The sequence below is a fragment of the Corvus cornix genome, chromosome 4 (genome assembly GCF_000738735.6).
Source record: "Corvus cornix cornix isolate S_Up_H32 chromosome 4, ASM73873v5, whole genome shotgun sequence".
NCBI classification, from domain to species: domain Eukaryota; kingdom Metazoa; phylum Chordata; class Aves; order Passeriformes; family Corvidae; genus Corvus; species Corvus cornix.
Window position 1 is genome coordinate 28,162,692 of NC_046334.1, and position 18,138 is coordinate 28,180,829.

Below are 18,138 nucleotides of genomic sequence, written 5' to 3' on the forward strand. Positions count from 1 at the left end.
TTACTTATCTGCAGTCCCCCTGGTTTGATGTTATCTCTTTGTAGACAGAGATTCTTCCATTAATTCTGCAGTAAAGGAAAGTTTATCATATTTCTTAAAAAGCCACACTCCTTCCTACTGCAGCTGGCAGCCTTTGACTGCTTCTTCACATTGAGCAACTCAGTGCACTGGAACTGCCCCTGGCTCTCCGGCATTCTCCATTTGTGAAAGCACCTCTGGGGTAACAGATCCAGTGCTCAGGAAAAGGACAGGGACTCAGAAGCCCTCGGTGAGGTCTCTTAGGATGCATTCACCATTGCAATCTGTGCAACTTCACTAACCTCAAAGAAACCCGTTCCCCTCCATAGCAAATGCTCACAGAGCAACCTTTAGCTCTTCTTACAGTGAACTTTCTGAGGCTTCATGTGCTCTATGCACTGGTGCCTGGGTCTGTGAATTTAGCTGAGCTGCTGCAAACTGCTCTGACTGTTTCTCTTTTGGCTTACTGAAATTTGGATTTTTTCCTGACATTTACAAGTGTGTGATAGCTTCATAAGGATCTAATCACAAGAACAAGCTGAAGGATCTGTCAACAAAGGAGATCCCCACAACTTAGCAACTTTCAAGATCACTGTCTGAGGGAACTTTCCCACCTCCCCAATGCCCTCTGGACATGGCTGACCTTCTGATGGTGCCTCCTCCCAACAGCAATACTTTCAGAAAATACAAGGATAAATCCCAGTGTAACTTAAGTGATAGGCAAAAAAGCAATGTGCCAAAAAAAAAAACCCAAAAAACCACAAAAAAAAAAAACCAAACCAAACAAAAACCAACAACAAAAAAACAAAAAAACCCAGATGCAAGCTAAGCAGATTCTGCAAAAATAATTGTTTCACATGGGGCAACTTGTAGTTGATTTGTAAATACGTGTACAGTCAAAATATCTCCCAAGGAATAAAGAGAGCTCACCTTGCACAACTCTGTTTTTTGGGGTCCCTAAGGAAAGTCAGAACCTCATGCTAAAAATGTATAAGTAAAGGGGTTTTGTGAAAAACAGGTGCTTGCAGCTGGAGGAAGACGGAATACTGCAGCTTTCAGAGCTGAGCCCACTGGCCTTGCAGAAACACAGCTCTAGGCTGCAAAACACAGACATAGCTGGAACGAGTGGGATTAAACTCCCTCTATTTGCCTCTAGCCAAAGCCAATAGTAGGTGGTGGGGAGAGAGTAACAGATGCTGCAGTGATACTTCTTGAGAGTATTCTTGTGGCTTCCAGTAGTCAGAGGTTCAAAGACTTCCTGATCCCGGGTGCAGAGTTGGATAATGAGAACAGTATTTTAAAGGCAGCAGAGGAAGGCATGCTACCACTGGGATCACATGCAGCTGAGTCACACATGGAGCTTAGACTGGTCTTGTTGCCCAGGGAAATGTATCCCATTCATCCTGCACTTTTATTTTCATGCTCCTAGCATTCACTAATGTCTGCTTAGGCTGCTGTCATGGCTAGGGCAGTGAGCCCCCTCTCTAGGACATCAGCTGCTCCTGCCTTCAGGAGTTGCCCATCCCAGCAACCTGCCTAAGGGCATGAAGGCAAAGCTGAAGCCTGCCAGAGTGCAGTTTGATGATACGACAAAACCAGGTTTTGGCCACTTAATTCCATATCAGAAAGGACATCGCCATGTAGCACACAGACACAGCTTCCTAGTTCAAACAGGTCAAACATTTTTGATGGATTAGTATCGTGTATAAAGGTCTTATACCAGAGCAGGCACTGTGTGTCCTCTCTCCCACCTGGCAGAAAGCTGGCATGAACACTCACCATCAGCCTAAAATCACCATAAACTAGCCAATTCAAGAGATACACATTTGTGTGCTGGCATCTGCCCCAGACCAGGCCTTTGGATTTACTCCTAACACAAAACTCATCCTTGTGGAGACTCAGAAGGGACAGGAATTAGATACAGTGTATGTCCAGAGTTCTCACCTGCTTGCCACCTGCCGCTTTCTATCAGTGGCAACTCAGCTAACTTCCTTTGGTAAGTATGTGGTTAAGAACTTCAGAAAAAAAAACCACCCAAAACTTTTTTCCCCTCTTTATATGCATCCAACAGATAAAACTGACTTCAGTATGAGATTCACTCAGGTTGCTGACTGCAAAGTTTAATCCAAATCTTTTCAATCTCCAGAGTTCATCTAAATATTAAAAGGCTTGGAAAAAACAGAGGTTCTTTAAACCTCTGTTAATGGAAACTTTTGTCATAACTGGTAAAAGGTCAATGTGGTTTTATACAGTATAATGGATTTACTGATGAATGGAACATTTTGAACTCTCTGATGGATTTTATCTGCTTTATATTCCAGATGTTAATATAAGTAAATTCTCTAAACTCTCAGACAATTTGTCCAGTATGACCATGCAGCTTATGGTGGTCATTGCAGCTCTTACATGGATTTTTGAAGTAAAGCTGTTAAATTCTGTAATTTCCTTAGATCCTTCAAGCATATTAAGAAATACAAGAAAGGGCTTTTCCAGCACCAGATACAAAGTGAACTGGAAGAAATTGGAATTCAAAACATGAAAATATATTAAAGGATACTGAATAAAAATGAAATGAAACAATTAATTTGGTTCCTTTTTCTTCCATGTATAATGACAAAAGGACACTGAAGATCACCTCACATTAGCAATATCTATTCTCCAACAGTTGATATGTGTCATGCAATCTCATTTAAGGGTCAAAGCAAAATATACATGGGCTCATATACACAGGCTCAGAAAGGGAGAAGCAAAACTAATGAGAAGTTCTATTACAAGAGGTCACCTAGAGCACTCCTAGACATTGCAGGGTGGTTTTCTGTAGTACCTTTTCTAATGCATTTGCCAGTGTAATTTTTTCTTTTTAAATGTTTCAAGTAAATTCTGCCATTTCCCTTGGATATTATTTCACAGTATAAAAAATCTGACAAAAGGCTCTTTCCTGGCTATCAAGTCTAAAAATTCCCTTTTTATTTCATTCCATTTTTAGGTTACATTAATATGTCATCCTTGATGAGAGGCTGATTTTCTGCATAACCTGCTTGAATGATCAATATGTACCTCCACCCTATTAGAATTAGTAGGCTTTCAAAACAGAACCTTAACTTTGCTTACTTCAATTGCTCTGGTCTTTTGTAATTTATTACCTTTCTTCTTGGCTACCACCTCAGAAGTGAGTTTTGACTTTTTTATCTTGCCATGAGCCTTTTATAAGTATTTACTCCACTGCAGTATAAGCTCAGAGCAGGCAAAAAATATTTGGAAAGTGTATAGATGGTCCAAATTCACAGCCGGGTATTTATGTATTACTTCAGGACATGGGAATATGGGTCCAGTTTGCTGCTTGCTGCCACTTACAAAGCTCTTGTGCTTCCAGCAGTTTTCCACAGGAGTAGAGCGCTGCTTTTGTTTTTGCGGTGCTTTTTGCTGTGTTGCATAGCAATAAGACTGTTCCCTCAGTTCAGCTGTAAGTTGAAATAAATCTGATGGGGTACTAATACGATGCTTTATCTTTACAGCACCACCACACCAGTTTCACAGCTCCCTCCCTGCCTCGCCCTTCCTCATCCATCCTGGTGGCCCATTGCCCTCCCACAGCTGCAGGTACATGGAGAGCCCTGCTGTGGGCCTGGAGAGAAACATACTGGCCAAGTATGACAAAGAGCTTGTGATCAGTCCTAGCCCAGTCCTGCAAACAGTTTTGTTGCCACTAAGCCAGGATGGAGCTTTGAGTCATAGGAACAGAAACAAATGGCTCAAGGCATGAGAAAGAGAAGGGAGAGGACAACTCCTTAATAAGGCACTGGTGCTGAACACTCCACACTGAATCTATGACCTCATCCCCAACATTTAATTATGCTTGCTCTCCTCCACTGAGAATCTTTGTGTTTACATGAAAAAAAAGTCTTTGTTTTGTTTTTGTTTTGAGGACAAGGATATTTTGCCAATGAGTACTTTAATAAGTATGGGCTTATAATGCAAAATTTGTTCAGCTAAAATAAACCGTAAGCTTTCCTTAATGTGCTGTCATTTGTCCAAGTGCAAGTAAGGACAAGCCAGAATAGTAGGCTGCTGTCTGGGGGGTTTGTGTGTGCATGTGGGTTAAATCTCATGGGGACAAATGAATTATGGTTTTAAACAATTCTGAGCATTATAAAACTAAACTACGGAAAGAGCCAAGGGGATATATGCCAGCAGAAGAACCCTTTTGGTTAAAACTGGGAAATATCACCTTAATTCCCGATTAAAATCCTGAGCACCCAGGCAAACAAAAGTGATTGTGGTAGCATGATTTTCTCAAAGAAATATCAATGCGTATATACGTGCATGATAAGGAAGAGGGATGGCCTTACTCAAAGTGCTTCTCTGAGAAGGCTTTCTGGCCCCCCAGGGTGGGCAGATGAACATCAGGAGAAAGACTGACGGAGTCCCCATACAATTAATGTTTTGTTTTTAGCCAAGCAACAGAGACAGTATTTTATTTTCTGACAACAGCAGCCTGTGAGAAAGCTCCGTGTGTGTGCATGTGTGCAAGACTCGAGCTGGGTCTGAGGAGTCAGGGCTATGCTTGGTGGTGACTTGAGTTTACGTGGCCCCAGTTTCATTTTCTGTAATTAATTTAATGTAGCTACAAATCTGAGAAGGTTCATTCAAGGGAGTTATTAAAGATTCAGAAAAGCCTAAGTGATATGGTTCAAACTTGATTTTTTTTTTTTAACAAGGCCTGGTTATTTGAAGGTCTCACATATTCTTGTGTTTCAGGGAAGGGAGTAATAAATGAGGATTTTTATCTTGGACTAATTTAAGGCTTTCCATAAAATTATGTGAATAATTCACAATTGATAATTTATTTGATTAATTTTACCTCTCTTCTTTGCTAATTGTCCCCAAGCAGAGCAAGTTTTCCTCAAACGTGTTTGTTATTAAAATTTATTTGCAAAGTCTTTCCTTTCAATAAAGTTCTGGGTCTGCAGTTAATTCATGACTAGATCTTTGTGAATACCTGACAGTCATCCTGTGAGACAGGAAGGTAGAGCTGGATACATTTTCGTGGCTGAGGTCCCTTGTTTACTGAATACTCAGTCCCTCAGCTGGGGACCCACTCGAAATGCTCTGGGGGTCTCTTCTGACTTGTGCAACCACCAGATGAGGTGAAGAAAAAGGTAAAGTGATAAATATCACATCTGGTCAACCTGAAGATGTAGCTGGGAAGTGAACTGCATCCCAGCTGCACCGTTGAGTGTGTGGATAAACTGTCCATTAGGAAAGGTAAAGACTGAACCCATTGGCTGTTTGTGGGGTATTTACCAAAATATTTGCCTTGCTTAACATCACCATATCCTTGAAGAGAGGATGCAAGAATCATGAATTTAGTCAAAGAATGTTTAGACACCGAAGGTTGCAGATAACGCAGCATCAAGCTTTTAAAAAGTGTCCTGAGATGTTTGTGAATGTGCAGGGAACACCTACTTGTACCTTTGGGCACTTAAATAACCTTTGAATATGGTTAAAATTAATATGATCCATCATCCTTTAAAATTTCTCTGCTTTTTTTTTCAAGACCTGACTACCTACATTTCGCTATGACTGAACCGGGGCCTTCCTAAGGGCCAAATTATAACACTTAGTTCTTGGACAAGGAGAAATGATTACAGATCAAGTCTTTAATGATTTAAACAACAGAGAGTAATAAAATCTGATATTTCTCTATTGAATTGAAAAAACAACACAAAGCAATGCAACAGAGACCTGCTGTGATGACAGGCTGTACTTCAGCTAAATGGCAAGACTTAATTACACTGCCCCAGCCTGAGTTCAGAGTAAACTAAAGACTACCATATGACTAACTCCTCTGTGCTTTAGTAGGAGAAAGGGAGATTGCAAATGGAAGCACCTGGCACCTCTCAGAACTTAATTAAAGAAATGCAAAGAAGCTACTATTGCTATTACAATTGCTCCTTGGGGCAACAAAAGACAAACATAGTAAGTAGGAAAGGAGAAGCTCTGGAATATGAAGGAGCGCTCCCCAAACAAATCCTGAATAACTGAGTTTTTCATGGCTGTCAAGCCTTCTGTTCCTCATCTCCTGAGCAAATTTGCCTAAATATTATATACTAAGATACTGAGAATACTGAATGAGTTCTGCTTTGAAATTACTACTATTTTTCAGACTTTGTTTTTCCTTTCACTTCAGTGTTGGGGACTGAGTGTAAAATATTATTATGAACCTACATTAAAGCAACAGCTGTTAAGTCTTTGAAGCTGCTCAGGGCTCATGATTCAGCTTCAGTGAAGGTTGTACTTAGACTCAATGCCTAGTTGACTTATTGCCTAATTATGGAGAGCTGGTGTACTTAATAAAAAACCTAACTGAAGTATTTAGCTTTTAAAATTCCCTAGGATTTTTTTCCCTTATCAAATTATTTTTGTACTTCATGTTCAGGGAGACATCCAAACAGAACACAATAAATTTATTGTTCTCAAAGAAGTACAAGTCTGTTCTGGTGCTGCATGACTGTTAAGAAAAGGAAAGAAAATGGCTAATTCCAAAGGGAAAAACAATGGAAAAGGAAAGTTACTGAAAAGCTTTTCTAAAATCTGTTTCATGTTCTTGTTTGTTCTTGTTTGTGTCCTCATTCCTCCCTTTTTCATTACTAAAACTGCAAGTCTATAACTTTTAAAAGTATCAGAACATAATAGTATTGGAGTAAAGCTATTTTGTTTATTTTTAATGGGGTTTTCACTCTGGACAGTTGTCCTGGAATATTCATAGTAGCACAGCTTAATCCAGTCCAGTCTCATGGAGACCAGCCTGTCAGACCAGCTCTGCTCATCTAACAGATGCTAAAATAGCCATTCAATTTAGACAGACTCAGGGCAGTGATTTTAAGAGAGATGGTCATTAAATTAAGACAGTCAAAAAAGAGGCAAGCTGTTGAACCCATGCCTGTTTTGAATCCAGAGTTTTGTTTAAAGTATTTGGTGACCTTCCTGGACAAATTTAGCATCCTGTAGCCTTTCCTCTTAAGCACAGTTCCAGCACGACCCAAGAGCCGGCTGCCAGGATGAAATGTGCTGCTGGTGCTCCGTGTGGCTGCAGCAATAGCAGTCAGGGGGGTGGTAGGAAACAGCATTTTGAGGCTTCAAGGAAATGTTTGGTGTGTGCTTGCTAGAGAGAACTGGCACTAAAAGCTACGTATGTCACGCAGGGCTGATGTGACATTGCCTTTGACACTGCAAATGATCATTTGGAAAGTGTTGCTTTACCTGCAATGCTGCACCTGGAACCTCAGCCTGAACTCACTGACTGTAGAAATTCCCAGTCAGTTTCATCACCTTCTTATAAGCGAGGGTATGGTCAAGCAGAAGAATAATGAGAACTTGTGTTGCTCCAAAGCAGCAGCAAAGCTTGATTGTGTAAAGCAGAAGTTCCTTTATTTTGTAGAGAGAAAATGTCAGAAATTTTAAGAAACACTTATGCCATGTTCTTAAGTATATTGTCTATTAAAGTTTCTGATCTTTAACATTTGGAAATGCAAGTTCTGTGGAATTAAACTAAATCCCACTAAAATTCAAATATTTGTGCAATTCAATGCCTTTCCTGCTTATTTTCTTCATTTTGAGTTTCTTATCAAGTTATATGATAGTTTTTCAATTAGAATTCCCTATCCTTCCTGTCTGATTGTCTTTTCTTTTTCTTTTTATGCCATATGAGAGATTTTGTAGCTTAATGAACTTTACAGAGAGGCACTTCTGCAAACCACAGTATAAAATTATGAGGTTGTGTGCTAAGAAGCTGCACTGAATTTTGACTATGATCATCATTATTTTATGCAATTGTTTAATAATGGCTATGGCATATGTGTGAGCCTATGAAACCACTGAATTCTTTAAAATAGCAATCAAATAATGCTTATCACTGTAAGAAACCCCTTACTGATTAAGGCAGACAAAAATATAGACATTATGAAACTTACCGGTGTATTGCACTTACAAATGCACAATATTGATACACCTCTAATCTTGTAAAAAATGTATGTAAGCTTAAATTTTGCTTTTAATCCTTGCTTTGTCATGGAAATATACATTGTCATTTGCAGCTTCAGGACTGGAGTTGGAACCAAGTGATCTCTTTTCTTTGAAGGGAGGTCTGAAAGAGGAATATATGTGCCTGGAAATATATACCAAAAAAATTGGTCTATGATTCCTTAGTATTGTGGTTCCTCTTTGATCCTGGGTCAAATGTTTGGCACTGAGTGGCATTAGGAGGAGTCTCAAAACATGAAGAGGACTGCCTGCTCCTCATCATCTTAAAATGTTTCTGTATGTCCGTGTCTTAGCCTTATCCTCATTCTGTTGTCACCTCTCCCTCCTTTCTCAGTAGGAGCACATTCTCATCCCTGGAGTTGTTTTTTTCTCTTTCCTCTTTGGAGAAACAATCATAAATCTTTCAACTATTTAATTTCTTTTTAATGATTCAGAGATTGGTGTTTTGCAGTTAATCAGATCCCTGTTCAGGAACCAAGTTCTTTACCATATCAGAAATATAGGCTGAAAAATGGGGAAAAAAAAAGGAAAAAAAAAAAAGTGACTGGCCTAGTTTTGGTTACCATGGCAACAATGATAAAGTACAGTCCTATTCTCAATTTTAGAGTACTGTTCCTGTAGTACTTTTTGGAATTTATTTGGTAAAGGTAAGAAATTTTCCCCTCTAATTCCTTTTGTAAAGCTTTCTAATACTAATTCTGAATTGAGGGAGAAGTAGAAGTACGGTGGAACTAGCAGGAAGAAAGGTATGAAGGGAGGCAGAGATGACAACAAAGAGAAGGTTAGAAATTGTTCCTTTGTGGAAAGATTTGAGCTCAGAAGAAGTTCCTCTGAGATGTGTGATGAAGATCTGTGCAGAGGCCCTCAAACACTTTCATTGTTCCTGGATATTTAGAATAATCCAACTACATTGTGAGGTTCTAAGGCAGAGCAGATAGAGCAAATTTTAAGTGAAGTAGTCTATCTCTGTGGGCAAGAGAAGAGTGCCAGTTTTCATTATAGTATTTGTATTTAACAGCTCAGCTAAAACACATCATGAGAACACTAGCAAAATGTTTCAGATCAGAAATAGCAACAGCATGATTCCAGGATGCTGTTATGTTTCTGGGAATTGCTTATTACTGGACCTGCTTGTTTCTATGACTGCAAACTAATTGAACCTATTGTTTCCAGTTCAGTGTCTGCTTCCAGTGATAGTACAGGGTCAGGCAGAGTCCTGCTGCATGGTGTAGATTAGCACACAATTGCACTTCCTAGAACAGCCAATTCAAGCAAATTCCCTGAAAAGAGTTTTCCTTATCAGAAAGAAATGGGACTTTTAAGCGAGTTTTGTGCATTGACAGGATGAAGTCTTTTGTTGTTTCTAAGAAAGAGAGCTAAATATCTAATTTACTGTTTTCTTGTAAGTGCTCTTACAATCATTACTCGTCCTTTTTTTCCAGTTCACTCACAAGCTTTTCAGCAGAACAGAACTAGGCAGGGTTCAGCAAATGTTCAATAATTGTACATGTATTGCACTAAGGAGACAGAAAGTTCTCTTATTTTAACAAGAAGTAATGTATACTGCTTTCTTCAGGAAAGTAAATGGACTGGCAAAATGCAAATGGTTCTAAATGACCCTTGATGGAAAATGAACAGAAATATAAGGCCAAAATGTAGACTGGCTGGTCAGGAAATGAAAGCTCTTCTCTAGTTCCATGTCATCAATACAATATTCCTTAATTACCAACTTAACAGTTGGTGTCAGAGACCTGTCCTGGCACAAAGGCCTTGGCAGCTCTTCCCTATGATCTCACTGTGTTGCTTCTGGGAAAGTCATTACTGTCAGAGAGCTGCTATGGAAAGCAGGGAAAGAACTGAGAGGGTCTCAAGGAAAGATCTGAAGATGTCTGTCCAGGATTGTGTTGGTTGGGGGCACTGCTGTGCACTGGCTACTGACACATGAGGTGGATTTATTTCACTGGAGAAAGAGTTTCAGCTTCCATCAGTATATTGCATGTCACTTACACCTGACATTTACCTAGACATATGTCTTGTCTCAAACTGGGACAAAATACTCATATTAGTCATGCACAGAATAGAATAAAACATTTTAAAAAAGCATTCAACTACAGTTGTTGCACAGATGACTGGCAAAAGAACAGTTTCCAACTCCAACTGTGTTACCCCCAACACAAATATTTTTTTTCCTCATTTACACCATACGAATGTCTTTAAATTATACCAATTCTGCAGCCTAACTCTCAGCTGGTATGGTGGAAAAGGTGCATCAAGCACTGTGTGTGTTGGATTAAAGCAGCGTGAAAATAAAGGTTTACGAATTCTATGCTTGGGTGTTTTACATCAGTGCAGGAAGCTCTTGCAGGATGAGTTGTCCTGCTTGTTTGGTTTATTCATTGTCCAGAACTCTGAGTTTGTGCCACTCAGTGGCTGTCACCTTTTCCATTTCCCTTCTCTGTTGAATTAGATATAAATCACTCACCATCACTCATGTAGCTCATCTGACAAACAGCGAGAAGAAAAATAGTCTGTCTTGCAACCCTGCAAAGAGATTCTGTTTCCCTAATACTTCCACTTATTTGAGGCCCGGTCACTTTCCCTCCAAGTCAATGACAGAAATTCCATTCCCTTAGTTAACAGCAAAATGACCTCCCCAGAACAGATCTAGGTAGATTACATTTTCTCAAACAGAGAGATCCTTGCTCAATAAAACCTTACAACTCATATAATCATTACCTGAAGTTTATTTTTGCCTACACGTCATTTTTAAACACAGAAGCCCGATGCCCAAGTGCCACCTGGTGGACAAAATAACTTTTTTCTGTCCTCATCTAACCTTGTCTACTAAAATTTCTCTTCCATCAAGACCTGAGTTATAGAAGCCTCTAGAGAAGAGACCTAAATCAAGCAATTAATTTTAAACTTATCTCTATATATCTAGCTGTACATATAGATATGTTGGCTTAAAAAAACCCCAAACCAGACATAGTCATTGTGCACATCTATTGCTTCTTGCCCCTGTTTACTCCTGCCCCCTCACTAAGAGGGCTGACAGTTGTAGCAGGAGCAGCTTCTGTGGCGTGCACACAGAATGCCAAGAATTGAAAGCCATGTAGTGCAAGCAGCTGGAGACTCATTTTCCTGAGAAGGAATCCTTTCCTCCAGCTAGCTGTTGTCACTGTCAGCTGCAGAAGTAATTTTTACTACTATTGTTTTCCTGTGAGCTTCTGCAAGAGCCTGATTTTTTGCTAAATCATATATTCCTGCTAGGATCCATGGAATGGAGTTTGGAGGAAATGGGAAAACCTGGGACTCCTGAAGGATTTACTTGTTCAAGCTCAATAGACTAATGGGTTTTACTGTGTGAACTTAGCCAGGTACAGGAATTACAGCAATGAATGGGAAATAGATGCCTGAAGGCTCAATATATGTGAATCTGTTCAACTGAGCAAAATAAACTATTCACTGCCAAGCCCATGAATGTTTGGGCCACAAGAGCTTTCCAGGAAGATGCAAGAAACTCTTCATGGGACATTTTTAATACAATCTACCCAAAGAATGTTTTTTTTCTAGTGATGACAACTGATAGATATCTCATATGTCACAGCTGAAGTCCTTCACTACAGTCCATTTTAAAAATAATTCTATCTCAAAATATAACTACATTAGAGTGGAGATCCTGATCACAGTAAGACTGTGCTCAATCCCTAGTCATGCTCAACATGAGTATTAGTGCCCTCGAACATGGGAATTTCCCTGCTCTTCATTGTATTTTGAAATACTGTTATTGTGTGGACACATCATATACATAATATGGTTTCTAAAAATGGATGAAAATAGTATTATAACATACACAACTATTATGTACCATCCGTATGTAAAACATAGTGGAGTTTCACTGTGACTCATTTAGACCTTAGCCACTAGGCGGTAGTATAAGATTAAGTCATGTAACAGTATCTGCTAGTTTTGTTTCCATTTTGCAGCAAACTTCAAAACACGTGCCAGCACCAGAGGAAATACTGTAAAACACTCCTCTGTTTCTTTATCAAATCAGCAAGACACTGAGCAAAAATACTGCTCAGAAGATTCACTTGTGATCAAATGCAGTATTTGAAGCTGATGAACCACAAGGACAACAGATACCCCCCTGACACCCCCATATTTTTCCTCACCTTATCAGTTTGTGATTAGTAAGCTTCACCAAATACAGTTTAGTCATTAAGGAATCTTATTTAGAATAAAAAACTACAATAAAATCAAATTCTTCACACTGTTCTGTGAATCTCACACTAGAGCTGAATTAGTTGAACTAATTATAGGAGAAGTTCCTTTTCAGAGGATCACAGAATGGCTGAGGTTGAAAGACACCTCTGGAGGTTATCTAGTCCATGTCTGGTCAAGCAGGGATATGTCTAGCGTGGTTCTGAGTATCTCCAAGGACAGAGACTCCACAACGCCGCTGGGCAACTTGTGCCATTTTTTGACAACCTTGGAGTGAAAGGAAACTTCTTTGTGCTTAGGTTTTGTGGTTTTTAATCTGTGCCTATCACCTCTTGTTCTGTCAGTAAGCATGACTGAAGGGAGCCTGACTTTATTCCTCTTTGGAATTTGCCCTCTTTATTCCCTCTCATTAGGTGTTAATATACATTGAAACAATTTAATTTCATTTTTGCTAGTGTTCCAGATGAATATGGAGATTTCAATCTGGGTCTAACATGGCAAATTAATTTTATAGGTTTAGAGGATAAAAAGGAAAATTCCATGACTACAGGGCACACACAGTTCTGAGTGCATTTTGGGAAGCTACCAGCTGTAATAAAGTAAGTCATCCTGGTTTACTGCATCTGCTGTGTTTGACTTCAGCAGCTCATGTGATAATGTGGTTGGTGGAATGCCTTCACTGACTGCTAAAAAGGATATGCCAAAGTGAATTTGGGTAGGTAACAAAAAGAATAGGTATGCAACATTTTTGGCTGCTTTTCACACAAATGAAACAATCTGATCTTTCTGTAATACCACGTGGAAGCCTTGAATTCACTTTTTTTTTGAGATCCTCATCTAATGTTCTTTTGTTCTTTCAGGTACATTTAGGTCCTTCGAAAATACCTGGGGCCATTGTTTATTGTAGGACTGTACTGCAATCTCTCTCTTGGATTTATTTTTTAATGATGAGGGAATGCAAGGAGATAATCAGGAAGCAGGCCTTTTTTTGATTTTCGTAATTGAAGACTATTTTCTCTGGTGAGAAGAGGAATGCAGTACATTATCAGGAAGACTAAAAAGCTTTCCCTAATTTATCCTTATTTTGCTAAGAAAAGACTAACGTTAGCTTGCAGTAATATTTTAATTTTTTTTAATTGTTGCCAATATCCTTATTAATGTACATTTTGTACAGTGCTGTGTGGATCCAGAGTACTGTAAAATGAATTTTAGACCAAGACTGGAAATAAGCCATAAAGTCCAAAGTGAAACAGTAAGGTGTTTTAATCTCAGGGTTTGTTTTCAGTCTGTTACACAGAGAGGAGCCAAAAGCTACATGAGATTGTGGGCTCACCCTTTTTGAGAATAAATTCTATGAATGTTCTCATTTAGCTGGAGTTCTTCCCTTTAAATAAAAACAAATTCATGAAAGTTGATGCTCTTTAATTCTGAAGTGAATATATTGGTATGCATAACCTAGTGAGCATAAAAACTGTAATTATATTCCAACTAAACCTATCTCAGTCTCACAAAACCTTTCCCACAGATACTGATTTCTGCTAGCTTATTTTCAACCTAAATTTGAACCGTCCTTGATGAATGTTTGCCAAACCAACCAGGGCTCTGTCCATTTCTTATTTTTGCACACTGTTTTTGAATTATGGGACCTGATCTCTCAAGGAAAATGGAAAGACTCCCAGCACCTCTAACAGTTCAGGATGAGGTCATACACACTAATATGTAAGAGACTTTTTTTTCATCTCCTTTCATCCATTTTAATCTGATGCAAGTCATGAGTCCTCAAGACCCATTTCCTTTTTCTTTTCTATTATTTTTGGAGGAACTTCATCCCATATACTCTTCTCTGTTGAACTATAACATGAAGATAGATATTTTAGGGGAGGGGGAGTCTCCCAAAAATAAAAAAGCTGTCCTTTGTTTTTTCTCATGAAGAAATTTCAGTCTGAATAGGTCATGGTATGAACAACAAATATGTGATGCTGCAGTTCTTTTTGCTGTGTGATAGTATAGCTATTTCCTGGGTTTGTAGGTATTGATATATTACATAAAAATGCTTGTGGTTCTTTCCATAAAATAATAACATTAAACCCTTGCATCTCAATATATTACCTTGAAAACTCAAAGAGTCAATAGCTATTTTAGGAGGCTATCCAAAGGTTAACCAGATAAATTTAAAATTATGGTCATAAATAATCTAAACAATGACCAGCCGTAGAACCAGATGGTGCTTCTGGAAGGGCCCAAACCATTTCCACCCGTAATTCAATGTAAACCTCCTGTTTGGAGGTCTGGAGCTGAGGTCCTTTGTACCTGCCTTTAAATCCATAATTTCTTCAAAGGTTAGATTTGTGACACAATGTGTGAAGCTTCTTTAATCAGAAACAATGTGAACCCCTGTTTGCATGACTGGCAGATGAACTGAGAGAGTGTTCCGGAAATCAGAGAGACTGATCATGGAGTTACACAAATTGCAGCTGAAAATAACAAACCCATTCAGCCTTAGTTTCCATTGCCATTTGCTTATCATTTGTAGCACGGATCAGTTCCCGTTCTCGCATTGAATTGTCAATTTAATTTGTTATTATGGATTACTCTATGTCTGAAAACAATCAGTTTTGGTACCTACCTCTGATATTTCTATATTTAGTTTTGGTTTTCTTTCAAGTACAGTGTCATTTACTTTGGTTACCAGATTTGTCAGAATGAGATGCTTCGTGCTTGAAAGATACGCAATTACTGAGGTGAATGCTCTGAAACAGTCACCTGAGCAAAATAACTCAAATAACACAGCTCTGCAGGAGCTGGTTTTTAGACAGCATGAAGGTTACCTGAATGATGATGAACCCACTAAAGGAGCATGCAGATCAGGCAGTGGTGGCAAGTTCCAGCAGACCTTTTACCAGCTTTAGGGCTTTTTTTTTACTGCCAGTTCCTGCCAGGAAAAAAAAAAGTCGGTGTAGGTTTAATACTAGGATGTGTTCACTAGGCAAGTTCTTGCCAAAAACCCTCTTTATGGAACAAAAAAAATCATTACATCATAATAATTTTAAAGAATTATGTGAAATAAGTGCAGGATATGCTCACTCCATGTAATTTATTAGTTCCTGTTCTTCATCAATCTTTCAGTCTCTTCTGCAACAGCTTATTTTTTACTTCCATGGTACTGAGGTCTGCCATTCCAAAAGGAGGTAAAGGTATCCAAAGTGGGAAAAAATGTCTGAGAATTTATGAACTAGATACATGGAAACATAAAACATCATTAAAATCCAAAGAAATGGTGCAATAATTACAACTGAAGCAATTTATGGTAAAAGAAGAGCTGCTGAGAGCATAAGTTAAAAGCATTTCCTCCTCTTTACAAAATACTCTAGAAAGAAAATTCAGGAGTCAGTTGCATAAACCTACTTTTGCTCTAAAGCAGTTGATTATGGTTCTCTTTTGTCTCAGTCAAGAGCCAGCAAACAGCTGTATTTATTTGATTGGCTTGTGTCCTTTCAGGATATTTATAACTATTGATAAAACATGCAAGTCAGTGGGCGGAGATATTTAATACGGAATAATTCTTCATGAGTCACTGGAAAGGAGGAAAAGATCTTTTTTGTAAGTGCTTATAGAGGCAAGGCAGCATAGCAACATTTGCAGTTCCAGAGACTAGATGATGTAGCTGTGGAGTTTAGGGTCTGTCTCTTGAAAAAGTTGAAAGTAAATACCTTTCAGGATAAAGAAGTTAATATGTTTTACAGAACATGGGAAGAGGAGATGAACAGAGAAAGAGAGAAAGAAAGCATATGTAGAGGAAATAAGTCTGTCTAGACCCCTGGAGTACTCTGGAGAAGTTAAGTTTTAAAATCTTGCATAAGAATAGCTTCCAAATATTCGTGTAAAAAGCTTCTGTCACTAAGGCATGTGAACTTTAAAACAATACAAAATAAATATACCTTCACAATATTTTGAAAGAGAAGGAACTGAGCTACAGGGCCAGTGAAAGCTTGACTTCTATTTCCCATCAAGTAGGCTCGTACAATTATAGAGCCATGGATGTGAGAGAAAGTGCTTCATGTTCACAGCAAGAGCAGTGGGAGCTGTGAGTAGCCCCCAGCTTGTGCCTGGTCCTGCTTCTCTTGGGGGGAAGCTGAGAGTGTCAGAAATGAGACCCAGCATTGTGTACATGGAAAGCACTGTGTCCTTCAAAGCCAGAGCTGCTGAGTGCCATTTCTGTACCCCACACACGCTCATCAGTTTGTATTGGCCAATATTATCCATCGCTGCTGTAGTCCTTGTCACTTAAGTCACTGTTCATTATTATCTTCTTATGAGCGAGCAATGCAGAATTACATTCCAGCATACAGCATGAAATACTTGCTGTTCCTCTGAAGCAACATCTCTAGATGAAAACTGGACTGAACTGATGGCTGTGTGGACAGTGAGCTCCTCCGAGAATTGAATGAGGTGGATTTTCTCTACAAGAATTATTAACTCCCAAATGCTTCAGGGCAAAATGCGATTACTGTGTCTTACTGCACATCTCAGAGCTTAACGGAGCATTTGGTGTTCAGAGGATGAGTAATTTCTGTTACAGGAGTGATTTTCCTGAGGGCTCTCTAAATTGATGTGAGCTTTCCCAAGCAGTCTGTATGCTATTGCTCAGTTTGCCTTAGAGCCTTGCACAATAGTGCTTTATCTCGAGTTGTGCTCCCGTGCACCACTGAAATACAAATATTTCCTTACACTGTACTGGCAAGTCAGAATGATTCAGAGCATTGGTGGCATCCTGAGGTAGGGCCAGGCACTCCAGCATCTTCTCTGTCTGTATCCTGGGAGCTGGTCCTGAGGGAGCTCATGGTCTGCTTTGCCTGAGTTGCCTTCAAAGAGTCTATGAGTTCTCTTATGCTTTGGGGTTCTCTCATTCCTGATGGGTGAACTCCGCACAGTTGATCCAGAGAAGTGGATTTCAGTTACTAATGATTTTTCAAGGTTATTTATACATAGACATGTTTATACATAGACTTAAACACATACCAGAGGACCACAGAATGGTTAAGTTCCACAAGGACTACAGTTGTACCTTGTCCAACCTCCCTGATCAAGCAGGGTCATCCTAGAGAACATGGCACAGGATTGTGTCCAGAGGGCTCTTGAGTATCTCCAGTGAGGGAGATTCCACAGTCGCTCCGGGCAACCTGTGTTGGTGCTCAGTCACCTGCACAGTAAAGAAATTCTTCCTCATGGTCAGGTGGAACTTCCTGTACATCAGTTTCTGCCCAGTGCCTCTTCTCCTATTGCTCGGCACCACTAAGAAGAGCCTGGATCCATCTCCTTGGCACCCCCACTTTAGATATTTATACACATTGATGAAATCCCCTCTCAGTTGTCTCTTGTGGATGAACAAGCCCATCACCTTCAGCCTTAAAGGATAAAAGAGATGCTCCAGTCCCTTCCATCATCTTTATTCCCCTCCACTGGACCTTCCCCAGGAGCTCCATGTCTCTCTTGTGCTGAGGAGCCCAGAACTGGACTCAGCACTCCAGAAGTGGCCTCGCCAGGCCTGAGTGGAGGGACAAGATCATGTCCCTCAACCTGCTGGCAGTGCTCTTCCTAATGCACCCCAGGATACTACTGGCCTTCTTGGCTGGCTCATATACATATGTAGAAATATAGATTGGTATCTGTTTCTCCAGTGGCCAAGGGAAAATGAGAAGGAATAGGAAGAAGAAATAATGAAAGAAACAGAAATATTTCAAAAAATGATAAAAGATCAGATTCTGGTTTACCAAAAGTCAACCCTGTCTTGACAGTGAAGACTTGGCAGCAGCAGGAAACATCAGGCTTTTGTTTGACTGAATCAGTTCCAAG

At 39.5% G+C, this 18,138-nt stretch overlaps 1 long non-coding RNA gene across 2 annotated transcripts in view; it reads right to left on the reverse strand.

Moving 5' to 3' along the window:
* Positions 1–15,118: 15,118 nt before the first annotated feature.
* The window catches only part of LOC104697132, a 558,345-nt gene continuing 555,325 nt past the window's right edge, over positions 15,119–18,138 (reverse strand). For both annotated transcript variants that reach the window (XR_005601785.1, XR_005601786.1), the window contains one exon: positions 15,119–15,217. This is a non-coding gene — a long non-coding RNA (uncharacterized LOC104697132). The remainder of the gene's footprint in view (positions 15,218–18,138) is intronic.